Here is a 14,276-nt window from a genome sequence, read left to right as displayed (position 1 = left end):
ATTACACTGAACAGCAAAATACTAGACAGGCAGACAAAGCATAGAAAAGAAAGAGGATCCATAGGGATAAATTTTAATCATCATTAGTCTTCCGAAGGTTACGTACAAAAAAATTAAAGTCTTCGAAAAATGGATGTGTATTTGCCTTTTTTGCAAGTTATGTAGTTCTAAAATATTATTGGCTTTTGTAATAGCTTCAAACACTTTTCATTGGTATTTTTTCGACATTTTAAAGGTTTGAAAATTGACAGACTATTATTCTTTCATTGCATTGTAAACTGATAAATTCTTCCCACATGGTCGATTTTAAAATTATTTGTATCGATCTGGTCAAGCAAATCTCGGTTAAAATTCGATCCATGATAGTTTTCGTAAATGGGTATTTCGTATATATTACAACAACAAAAGAACAAGCTGGAAAAGATGATCCAAAATACAGAGAATATATTAGAAAAGTAAATAAAATTATGAGGAGTCTGAATAACAGTCTCAACCTGACCCTCAAGTTCCTCAACCTAAATCTAAAAGGAAAAAAAACAAACAAAAATAAACAGAAACTGAAGTTGCTCTTAAATATATATTTACGATTAAGGGTTGTATTGCTATTTCGAATCCAAGGGCAGAAAAAAGTTCATAATATTACTGCAAATTATGAAAATACAGATAAATATGTAAGAACAAAAGATGCTAAATGTTGGACAAAATATGATTGGGTTAGAGATGTATATCACATCTTTACTAATCAAAGTTATCTCAGAGCTGATGACACTAACTTAGCAAAATTTAAAGATATGATAAAAACAAGAGAACAAAAATTACAAAAAGTGAAAGAAGATGTTTCTAGCTTGGCAGACGCTCCTCAACCAAAAGCAGGCAGTCGAATTGAAATTTGTTCTGTGAGTGTTCTTGTCGAAGTTGAACGATTATAAATTCTGATCGGAGGAAAACGTCAAGGAAATATTTCATCTAAACAAGTAACTCATGAAATTATAAGCAAACAGATTAGTGATGAAATATCTGAATTATTAAATCTTGCAAATGTAGATCCAACCCAAGTGGTTGTATTTCAAGATAAGCAAGGAAAATTAAAAACAAGCAATCTTTCACTGAAATTAATGGAGAAACTGAAAATGGAATCGCTCTGTTTGATAGCAATGGCAAAAGTAAGCCAAGTATTATCGTGTCAACGATGTTAGATATTATTCGTGGTCGAGTACGCGAATCCGGTGATACAATGATTGGTTTTCTCAATATGTCTAATAACAAAATTACTGGTCTTGGAGAACTTTATCAGATAATGATGATGACCTGGTTAGTTTCAGTTAATAATGAAATTACTTCTTTTAGTACTGATTAAACTACTTTTGTGAACATATCTTTATATTTTCGTAAAGGAATAAATGGGATTGTTGACTATTTTTTGGTACAACCATCAGCCGTCGATATTAAACTGGCTGACGTAAAAAAATAGCGTCAGTGTAGCATATACAGTAGCATCTGGACAGGCATCAGGGTCACCAGTCAATAAGTCCATTAAACATCGCGCTGTCGTTACCAGTATAGACAGGCTCTCAGTACTTGGCGTTATTACATTTACAATATAGACCACAATTTCACGGTGTAATCCACTGACTCCGTCAGGTGGATCTCCTGGAAATATGTTAGTGATGTTGGAGCAAAATGACGAGGAAACATTATCTGTGGAACCCGAAGAAAAAAAACTCGGCTTAATTTACTATTGGTGTCTTGAATTAGTCGTCAAATTCCAACCTAATTAAAATATAATGAATATTCCGATCAACGTTCAACGTGCAGCGAAATTTTACAGATATTATCAAGCACGTGAATGGCAAACAAAACTAAAAAATATCCTTGATGAATATACAGTAAAAGTGAAAAAATATTGCATACGTGTAATTGTTGTTGACATAATTGCTTATTCAGTCTTTGTTGTTATTGCTGGAACCGGTGTATTATTAAAAACAATACCGCCGTCGCTAGTGATAGCAAGAGCAGTTGTGACAATTTGTGTATTTCAGCTGCAGCAACAATTACTGGTCTTCTTAATATCATATAAAAAATATGCACGTGTACCAACAAAAGATTATATCATTATATAATAAAATTAAAAACAGCGACACTAGCTTACTCCAAATTATCCTCGTTATTATCATCATGCCTTTGTGATGGAAAAATATCAACTTTTGAGTTAACGGAAATGATTAACATCTACAAGGAAGCAATGATTGATAAAATCCACGCCTGATTTAAATGATGGTGATACTACTTCTTCTACTACTACTACTACTACTACTACTACTACTACTACTACTAATAATAATAATAATAATAATAATAATAATAATAATAATAGTAATAATAATAATGTCAACAGCGAACGAATTTCTTCAGCAAATCGTAAATAATGCAGTTCCGTCTTAAAAATCGATGATGTCAGTAAGATCAAATGATCCTGAATTTAGCGTTACCTTTCCAACTGCAATTCCAGGGAAAGAAATAGATCTAGCACAATTTCGAATATGTTACAGCTATCCAAATGTAAGATCAAAAGCATTCGGTGGATTGCCAGAAAATAATTCGCTTGCATTTGCAAATAAACATAAAGCTGATGGAACTTCCGATTGGCAGGTTTAAGAATTCTAACAGGTACTTATCCAATCGAACAAATTAATGATGAATTCCAGGGCAGAATTAAATCGATAAGAATAAAAAATAGCTATTACCGTTCACGAACCAACTTTATCAGCTGCGATAAAATTATTTTCACCAGATTATGTTATAGTCACTTATCAGTCTGTTTTAGTTTGTCGTGAGGTTCTTCTAGAATATAAAAATCCACCAGAACCAAACTTGAATTAATTCCTCACAAATGAAAAAGAAACCTTGTAACAATTCCAAAATATCGAGAAGAATCTCGGTTACACCCTACTCTTCAATATATCTATCCTACATATATGGTCAAATCAGTATAAGGATTGTATGTTGTTAATGCAGATACATTCAAATTATTAACTAATATAATTATAAAGGAGCATATAATATAACTATGTCTGCATCAGTACTACATCTTTATAAAAAATGATATTTTGGATTATCCTAATGATGATCTAAGAAAGAGAACCATTGAAAGAATACAACATTTAACTCAAGTTGTATCAGACCTTGACTATATTAATCAAAACAGTATTGAGCATATACCTAGGCTGAGATTACAATACCCAAATATAATAGGAAAGAAACTTGTAAATAAATATTTCTCGATTATTTTAGATTACCTGAAGCAGAATTACCAATGTATGTAATACCAGGATTTGAAACCGACGGATTAAAAAGACAACTCAACAACTTTATCAAAGAATATTTTCCACAAATTGTTGAGTCATGAAAACAAATACTTCCATCGTTAATAATTCTCAAACGTAAGGAAGATCCGTACACATTTCACAAGGAATGATAAATATCATTTACACAATTGAAGTCAGTCTTGTATGCAATATAGTTGATACCGGTTACAAAAAAAGATCTTGAAAAATCTTGTCAGTAAGGGTATATTTTATATCAATTTGCACTTCAAGTAACACCTGGAGTTTTGATAGTATAAAAGCCTATTAATCCTGCTTATCTACGTTGTCATCATCGGTTATTATCAAGAATAAATTGCAAACTCACTGACCAAAGCGGGACACTTGCTTGATTTAAGACAAGAAATTAGTAAAATGTAATTAATTGATTGTTACTGATTCTCGGTAACAGAAATAACAAAAAATTACATAATAACAGAATAAAGAAAATAAATTGACAAAGTCAGGGATAAATCTAGCTACATTTGCCATAACATTCATTTTCACAACTTTTACTTTCAAAATCCCATTTAATACTTTACTTTCACTTTCATTAATAACTTTGTTATCTTTTTCACGATCTGACATAGACTATTTCAACTGCCTCACGCACGTGTTAATAATATTTTTCCTCTTATATTCGTCAGTTAATTCTGATCTAATTTTATCAATCGCGCATGAGAGATACAAAATTTTTAACTTCAATATCTTTGACCGAAGCCAAATATTGGAACATACTCTGTTGGATTTGTTTTATAAATTCGCATTCTGCTGGTAGTGTTGATGGATGTGTCGATGGATTTATTAATAATCTCGTGATATGCGATGATGGACAAACAATCAAATCCAGCTAGAATATTTTCTCGAGGCAGACATAAAAACACACGTGATTTATGGTACTCAGCGATATACACAAATACCTTAAGTGATCAGAGATAACTGCAATATTTTAAATGTATTTAATGGAGTCGATACACATACTCTACGAAACATTCATGAGACTTAGTGCTCAGGAGATATGGACATGATTAAGTTCAAAAACTTCTTTTCAAAAGCATAATCTACTCCATACGGATATATTACAATACATTTGCATCATCCTCGATCGCGATATCGTATAGGCATTGATACAATATTGGGTTGAAAGACTGGTATAATTATGATTTAAGTACAGCATCAGAGAGGATGCGACCACAGTGTCCTGACAAATAAACGCATATTTTGACAAACAAACAAGACAAGGTAACCCAATTAGGGAAACTCGCGGTAAATTAGATGCTTTGGTTTGAAGTTATTGACTTTATTTATTTATTTATTTATTTTTGAATGAGCTTTTATGTTCATAAATGGATTTTAAACCAAGTGGTCTCTTCAACCTCTCTGCTGCTCTTTAACGTCCGCTAGAACTCAAGGATTCACAAAAGTTATACTGTATGTTCTCTTGGTTGCGTAAGACATTATTAAATGTACTTAGTCTAAATTTGCTGACTTACAATATTAGAAGAGATGCGTTTTCTGAATGCAACGGACTGTACAACTCCCACAATAAAAGCACAATCGGTATGGAAAAAAATACACATTTGTTTTGCAAGAATAAAAAAAAATTGCTTTTGGTGCAATTAACTGAAAGTTTTTAAGCATGACACAAGGCGGCGTATCCTTTAATGAATAATTTCCAAATATTATACCATCGACAGTGTTGAAATGTGCATCCATGTGAAGATAAAATTATTAGATTTGAATAGAATAATCATGATAATGATTGTCATTTTCATTATTGATGTAAATCATAAAATTATATTTGCTATTAATATAACCACACCTAATTGTTTTAATGATGTGATTTGTCGAACTATACCAGGATTAAGGTTTGCAATCATAGCAGCACCTCAACAGCTTCTAAGCTATAGAAATAAGTGTTTCTAAAAAGCCGTCTGAAATGAACACTTGAGAATGGCCCGAAATAAGCAACAGTGTAATTTCCGAAACTAACACACCTGTAAGGCCCCAAAAGAGCATAGTGAAACTTTCTCTTTTCTTTGTGGTTAAATATCCTTATCTCACTCCAGGATATAGATAAATGAGCTACATCTTGTAAATAAACCAATCAAATAGATATCTACAGAACAGGATATGAAGTTATTGATCGGGTCTTGGATATTGACCATACGGTACTTCTGCACTCAGTTAGTGAAATATGTTTTTATTGTATAACATTTGCATGAAATACATTGCATTAGCTAAAACTTTATAGGTAATCAAACTTGTATATGCATTAACTGCACACAACTTAAGAGAAATATCAAAATGAGTTATTTTGCATAATCTAGAAATATATGTATTCTAATGGAATGCTGCAAATTTTATTTAGACTTTAAAGGTGCTTTCCGCTGATTATAAGTATAAATCTTCAAAGGGTATCTACTAGCCAGAAAAATAATCCAATAAATTTAATAATTTTGTATGCCATAAAGATAACCTAGTAAGAAATTTGACTCATTACGCTTAGCTCTGTATTTAAATTAAATGAGTTGCAGTTTGATTTGAGACTGTCGTTTTTACTTATGCTGGGCAGTTACAGGCGAATATATAAATGAACATTCGGCTTACTCATGTGTTCATTTTAGCAACTTACGGCAAGCGAATTTATATCTGACATTTAAGTTGAAAGAAATTTCGCTTTCCTTGTCTTTGTGATATTTTGCAGCAACATGCATGAAACCTGCCTACGGCCAATTCACTGTCCGTAAGTATTTTTTATTTAAATTGTATGTTCATACTTTGATCATTTTAACTTGTATTTTGGCTGTATGACTTCACGTCAGCAGCAGAATTGAACTGTATATTGCCATACATTTGTCACAGGATGAAGCCGGGTTGGGACTTGATTATGGAAGACACCAAAAGCATCTGCGTTTACAAGATGTTTATTTATAAACGCAATTTAAATATAACAAATCTGACACCATTATAATCAAAACATAAGGAAAGTTATAAAGTTCCTAACATGGAACTATCAACAATTAACTCAAAGAAGAAAACAAAACTTCAAGTTTCAAAACAAACGTGAATTTTATCACTGATCAACAAAATAAAAGTCTGTCAACCTCAGAAGCGCTCTCTCTCTCTCTCTCTCTCTCTCTCTCTCTCTCTCTCTCTCTCTTAGGACGTAGGCTAGGATGATGAATTGTGGGGATGATATTTCTGCACATGGGAAGGCTCATTTTTGCATGAAAACTTGTGCACCGGACTTTTGAAAATCTAATCTTTCCTTAAAATTTCTCGAATACTCATCTTATTATAAGTATGTGGTAAATATATTATTAGGACATCTCCACGTTCTTGGGACATCTCATATCTCAACACTCACTGAATAATTAAAATCACACACGTCCCGATACCAACTGCTTTCATCGATCTCATGCGTTTGTCATAATTTGGACATTGCCTGGAATAAGACATTTTTTGGGACAACAGTTTATATGTGTATTGTAGTATTAAGATATACTAAATCAAATATATCATTCGTAAATTACTTTTTCCCTAACAAATTATCCAAAGTGGACATTAGAAATAAAGATAATAGACCTCAGCATTATTTGCTCGATTTTTCCAACCTTTTAAGGAATTGAACATCTTATCACATTTTTCTCAAACTCTCAAAGACCTTCAAAGACCGGACACAATTCATGTTCTTATCTATAAACAGACATTAAAGTGCCATGTACAATTGCGAGAAATCTTGCATTTACTGGGTTCATATACAACAAAAAAAAAAGACCTTTACTGAAAACATGAACAGTGTATTATACAAACATTGTAACAAGCCTCTTGCTGAAACATCCATGTTGATACAGCTATCAGTTCAGGAGGATGAGCTATAATAAGATTTTCAAGATGGACACCATAGCTGTTATATTAGATGTCAGAGGGGCACAATTTTCATATAGGACGTACCAGACATTGTAAGTAGTTATCCAGTGTAAACCCCATGTCAATATGACTATCTGTTCAGGTATAATAATCAAAATATGATTTAAGATGGCTGCTATAATGGATGTTTTATCAACTAGACCTTGGGATAACTGTGCTTGAAAAATTATATGGCATCCCTCCCAGTAGTACAAGAGATGTGGCAATTACAAACTTGTGCTAGTAGATAACATAAGAAAGGTCATGGCTTACAGCTCTTCTGGTATACGACCAGTAGAGCTATAAAAAAAATCACCTTGCATGTATATATCGTCTAATTTAAATCCCTGGAATTTGCTGGCACGTGCATTTCCAACAGTTAGTAGTACAGTGCTTATCTTTGACAATTCAGTTACATCTTCTTGTAATCTATAGAACTGACGCTGCACTGCAAGCTCATGCCCCATGTGCCTTGCCAATTCCTTCAAGTCTGATTCCTGCACGTTAATAACCTGCAAGAAAATAACTGCAGAATTAGTGTTGCATAAGGCCACTAAATGATCACGGAACAGGCTTGTTTTGTTCAAGTACAATAGGATTGTACTGAAAATGCTGCTATAAACCAGAACATAATCACCTCATTGAAGTATTTATTAGTTTGTAGCAGCAATTATAATACATGAAGTTTGTATTATTTTCGCCTGTGTATCCCTACAGACAAAAGGGTGTCTTCACGGATCTAACACCACTGTGTGAATTTCAGTCTTTAATGAATGCACACCTAATAACACATGTATAAAACATTAATAGTTAGTGAGGATTTAAGTTATACAAAAAAGTAATCTGAGAAATGTTAAATATAGGTCGCTTTGATATATTTTTGTGAAAAGGGTGCGATAATGGTAATGAGCGTGTTTGTGATTGATTTTGGATTTTTAACGCAGCTTTAATATTTTTCAGTCATATCGCTACAATGTCTGCAGTGTGGCTGTTTATAGTGATGTCTAGTACTGGGACATCATGTCTCGGACATGTAGCATGATGTCCAACCCAGACACATTATCCTGCTGACACCAGGCCGACCAGTCCTAACACTAACCTCTTAATGATGAGCGCCAAGCGAGGCAGCTGTTAGTAGCATTTTTATACGTATTTGGTATGATTCGGCCGGGAATCGAACCCACGACCTCCCGCTTCAGAGGCGGACAATTTAACTACGAGGCCAGCGGAGCGGTGGGACTGCCAATGCATCCATTATCCATGTTCCCATAATTACATATATGTAGGTAGACTGTAGATAGTAAAATCAAGGGTTCCATTGAAAGTGTGGGAAACCTTTGAATGACTTGTTGGTGTATATAAATTATATTATATCAGCTTACAATCTTGAGCCATTATGTAATATTGTATCAAAGTTATTGTTGAATGGAGTAACTTATGTAGATGTTATGACCTTACAAAACTTTCAAACATGATGATGTCATTCCCCTAAAATTGTTGCCCATCCTTCACCACTTACTAGCTTGATATAAATCAATGTAGTCATAAGCTTCATACACAAACTATCTTTCCATTCTAGTAAGAAGTTTTCTCTGACCTTAAATTGTTGGCGTTTCAGGAAGACCATTTCTCTCTAGTAACAGAATAGATACAGATACAGGGTTTGTATGCTTCCACGCAAGTGTCATTAAAGAACTGTTCCAGGACTCACCATGGCTTAAAAAAATTGTGTGGGGAGCAAATATGTTTTTCAGGATTTTTTCTATATTTTAAAGGACGTGTACTTTTCGTGGTTTTCAAGAAAGCATATTAACCCTGCAGATTCAATGTTAATGCACAGCAACTTGAATCACAATATACAGCTAAATTAATAACTGTTGGATAAGCAAAGCACCTGAAAAAACAGTTGTCATATATTTTCTTGGTCTGGTTGATGTCACAAGAGCAGCTTTCCAAGTCTGCCTAGTTCCATACGCTTTTGATAACTTCTCAGCCTCTCAGATGTTTGTCTCCATCCTGCAATATCAATAATTGTTCAAAATGATCACTTTCTATGACTTTGTAATGGTAAGTGAGAACATTTAATTCATGCTTATTGTTGTCTCTTTTTCATACATATAATCTCATCTATATATTTAATATAGGCTTAATTTTCTTAAGTTTGTTCTTGTACATAAACAGAGGAGAATTTTTTTATACATTTGAAGCTGGAAGAGACCATATATAATACCGCTCTGCGCAGCAGTATAATGAAATGGAATAAAAGGAACAGCAAATATATGCAGAGATGCTTCTATGATTTTATCTTAATGGGGAGCTCCGCCATGATCACCAAAATAAAGAGGGTCTAGAAAAAATGAAGGGGAGGAGGAAATGACCATCGTTCAAAATTTACCTAATACATAATTATCCGTCGCTTTCTTTCGCCGTGCTCTATTGAAATCAAAATCCTCAAAAGATGTCTCCTCTAGTTGTATAAACATTAATATGTTGATCATTTCTGAGCTTCATTTGTTCCTTACCTGTGCATGAAAACTTGTGCACCGGACTTTTGATAGTGTTCTGTGCTGAGGACCCTCTTTCAAATATTCATAGCTAGCTTGAGTAAGTTGGAAAAATGTTCCTTATAGTTGTGATGTACAATGTTCAGAGGCTTATAGGTATTGTCTCTTGGATACCTCTGCTACAAAGTAATATCTTTTACTAACAAAAGCTCTGCCGAAGTTTAACTTATTTTAATCAATGCTCTTTTGACTACTACATGTATACCAGGTTTCTGATCTGTTCCACAGTTTTTTATTAGGGTGTCACACAAATCAGTGACATAGCATGTTCAGACAGTGTTATTCTGATTAAAAATACATATTCTTTTTAATTTATTTTTAGATTTGCATTTATATAATTATGTTCACACTTAGAGTGCTATACACGTTAATATCACAAGATCCGTCAAGGAAGATAATAAATAAAAAAGTGCATCCTACTTTTATGTTGCCTGTATATTAGTTAGGCTTAGTATTATGCCTTTTTACATTTAATTTCCAAGGACCGCTTAATAGGGGATTGACTGGCATACCATATGTTTTTGTCCATCCAGCACGAACATCTGATTCGTATTCAACATCATATTCAGGTTAAAACGTACTCACTGGTATTTCCAGTAAAATTGTCTGGGATCCAATAATCTCATATACATGTACTTCAAACCTTTAAAATTCATTGTTTCCATCAGCCAGTATTTGCTGAGCAAAATCGTCATCTAAAGATTAACCATGTTGTGAGTAAGCCATTTTTTTCTAGAGGCCTTACTTTAAACACGCATTTGTAAAACTTTCTTCACAAATGCATGGTTAAAGCTCAACAATACATGTTCCAGGGCCAAACGAACCAATCAAATTTAGTTTCAGAACCGTTCATATCAAGCCAAACGATATGTAAACTTTTGCCTAAATTAAAAGACCAATAACGAGATAAGTACTATGAGACTTATACTTTCCACGTGACTTATGCCCTCAAAAGCACTTCAAGGGTTAATATTTAAATAAAATTGTGTACTGTTCAGAGTATAATTTTATATGCGCGACTTAAAACTAATTCATGGGAGTTCTAGCTTTCCAATTTCGTTGCTGTTGTAAATTTGTATGATTCAGTACCAGACTGAATTCACCATGCTTGCACTAATTAAATTCATGGGCAAAACTCCAGTAAATGAAGATGTAGAAGGATAGCAATCTAAGACATCCGAGGTGCTGTTGATGCATACAATATTTATATGAATCGCTATTTATAGTACAAAGCAAATGTGGAAAGTACAGATATGGTGGATAATACTAATAAACTACATATATGGGACCATAACTCCAGGAAATATTGACATAGAACACTCAAAATGAAATGCATCTGAGTTATTGACTTCAGTGGAAATAACTTCATCTTTTCATCCGCGTAATATACTCCACTTTGTCTTCATCAAAATTGCATTATAACACCAGTTTACAGTGGTATTTGTATTTAAAACACTATATACAACCTGTTTCAGAGGATAACTATGATGTAATATATGCACAAATACACAGTAATTTTAATAATGTGACATTCTTCATGCATACATGATTTCACATTTTAATAAAACCAAGCAAATATAATAAATCCTTTCTATTAATAGAGTCATATTTAGGTTTTAAAAGCATGTTTTAATATATTAAATATATTAGATGGCCCAAACATTGAATACTTCTATTTGTGCATCTGACTCCATCTTTATGGCATGCAAAATTGATGCCCTTTGAGCTATCTCATTTCTTTATAGCATGCACACGGTGCAAAATCCAATTGCTTACAGTTAACGTAAGCAAAAAGGTAAAATGTGCACACAAATTTATGTATAATTATTCCCTGTATTGACTTTATTATCCAAGCAATCAATATATGATCAAGACGATATTAAATACATCAAATAAATGCAACAATGACAACCTCATACATTAGTTGAGTGTTAAAGTCCAACAACTAAGTGCTGGCACAATCATAACACATTAATAGGTTTCCATACTTCCATACTATCACAACTTTTAAATGTAAATAAAGGTGTAGATGGATTTACAATGAGGCCTGAGGGTATAATTGATGTTTAATTTCTCAAATACATAGTGTTTTTTTAGAAATGTCATAATTCACGATCACTTCCATGGCTTTGGTGATGGCTGGAGTCAGAAGCACAGAAACCTTTCTGTTTTTCTTTCCCAAAACCTCCTCTATCTCCATCCTAAATATGGAGATAAACAATGGCCATCAACACTTTGCCTGCCACCAGAAACAATTATATAAAGATTCCTTTTGTTAATGAATACCAGTCTCTACACCATTTTCACCTGAAGCGGGTTTTTAATGATATGATTCATACAGACCTGGTGCATTGTTATCAATAACTTTTCAAGGATTGCTGCAAGTTTTCAAAGATTATTTTTCTTTTAAGAAAATCGAACTTTCTTCAGACGTTAATTTATCACTGTATAAATAGGTACACACACAGAAGACAAATACAATAATTGTACTGCGATGGCAAAGGGATGCTACTCCAACTGGTAATTGTCAGTGTGATATCTTTTTTTTATATCCAAGCAAATTTTACGCCATTTTACTTATTTATTATGTTTGAAAATATATACCTAACAAGTATTCTGAATCTTTAAATTTACATACTTCCATTCATTTTAAACTTATTGTATTCCTTCGGTTAAATTTAAGGATTATTTTTTCGAAATCCACCACCACCCCCACATTCCAGAATGTTCAAGGTTGTACTATTAGATCATGTTGTTTCGTACAAATCACCAATTCAAATGCAATTATGTTCATTTAAGGCACAGTTATGTACAACAAACAGTCATAACTAATTCCAGATGATGGACATTCAGTCAGACAAAATTACTAAAACTGAAACGTGGATTTTGACAATTATTGCTTTTCATCTTCAACTAGAGTGTGTTTGCAAAACATATCCCTGTGTTCACCTGTTTTATCCAACCAAAGTGGTTCAGTGTCTGAGACAAGGGCGAACAAGGGGCAAGTATAGCCATCTGAAACTGTATTGTAATATGTTGCGATATGATTAAATGTATTGCAATATGTACTGATACCATGCGGACAATTTGAAACACTTCTGTTATACAAACTGTCTGTGATTTACTGACCCTGTACGTTTTCATTAAAGAAACATGTTCTGTGGATTGAGAAGGATTGTGTGCATACCCATGTAATAAACAAGAGTTCGTAGCTTAATTATACGTAATGACCAACTTTCGCAGATGGCATGTTTGGCTTGATTACCTGTAGTTCCTTCAAAATAGCTCTTGCTTTTGAAACATTTTTGGGCTCCAAATCACACACTGGCATTTCCAGTGACATTTTCCCAATGTCGATGAGACTGAAATACATGAAATTCATTGACATCATAGCTATCACCAGCCAGTATTTGACGACTGAAAATGTCGTCTGAAAACAAACGCTGTTGTGATTCAGCCCTTTCGTTTTCCTGTATGGTCCTTATTTGAAACAAGCATTGGTTAAACATTCATGATGAAAGTAAGGTTAAAACTACTATGAATGTTTGTGAACCAATCAAATTTAGTTTAACAGCCATTCATGTTGAACCGAAGTATCCAGCTATTTTGACGTTAGAGCATTAAGCGCTGCAAGATCGCTTCTGCCAGCGCGAATTACGTTGTGACATGCGCTTTTAAATTTAAAAGTTGAATAAAAATAGAATAATGTGCATCATGTTTTATATACGTGACGTTTTAAAAGTATGCGAATTCGTACCAATTTGGTGCACTCGTGTATACTGGCATCATTTCTGACCCTTTGTTTTATACAAGCAAGTTAGACCTCTAGGAGGGGGTTAGATGCGATTGTCTCAATATATATTCATTTGTTTCTGACAACCCAAGCAATTTCTCATTTTGTGAACACGACCCATAACAGAAGTAATTTTCCTAACCAACTTTCCACTGTCAGAATCCACATAGTTTGAAACACAAGCACATACAGAAGTTTGTTTGAAGTGCTGTCCTTTGGGGGATATGTTTACTGGAACAGCCCTAATGTAATTAACTTGCGTTTAACTTGACAAGGCCTGGTAATCTGTAAAGTGTCTGAAAAAATATATATCATACCAAACATACCTTTAACTTTACATGGTCCCTTGTAAGTGGCAGAGTGTCTGTCATGTTTAACTTTGCTTTCCATGCACTCTGCCTTGCCAAGTTTGAAATGCTGTATGCCCACTCTTCATCAACAATAATAAGGAAGTCTAGTCTTCTTGACCAAGTCTAATAGCCTCAGTTGTCACCTGAAAAATTAAAATGTATCATAGAAATATAAAACTGTATACGATCCAACTATTGTGAGTAAATGTCTTTTTAGTAATGTAATGTTTCATGTTGTGGTTTTTGGGGGTGGGGAGAGGGTGGATAGCATCTTGACAGTTTGAGGTATATTGCA

The 14,276-nt window shown here is 33.5% G+C and overlaps 1 long non-coding RNA gene across 1 annotated transcript in view; it reads right to left on the bottom strand.

The window, feature by feature from the left end:
• Nucleotides 1-7,652: 7,652 nt before the first annotated feature.
• LOC149788884 (uncharacterized) overlaps nt 7,653-14,276 on the bottom strand; it is a 56,979-nt gene continuing 50,355 nt past the window's right edge. Inside the window, exons 2-4 of the long non-coding RNA XR_016424273.1 lie at nt 13,958-14,124; nt 9,169-9,290; nt 7,653-7,786 (exon numbers count right to left, since the gene is read on the bottom strand). This is a non-coding gene — a long non-coding RNA (uncharacterized LOC149788884). The remainder of the gene's footprint in view (nt 7,787-9,168; nt 9,291-13,957; nt 14,125-14,276) is intronic.

Source organism: Sinohyriopsis cumingii, chromosome 11 (assembly GCF_028554795.1).
Source record: "Sinohyriopsis cumingii isolate HCF-2022 chromosome 11, ASM2855479v2, whole genome shotgun sequence".
Taxonomy (NCBI): Eukaryota; Metazoa; Mollusca; class Bivalvia; order Unionida; family Unionidae; genus Sinohyriopsis; species Sinohyriopsis cumingii.
Note: the sequence above shows the minus strand (reverse complement) of the source record. Positions and strands in the feature narration are given on the sequence as shown.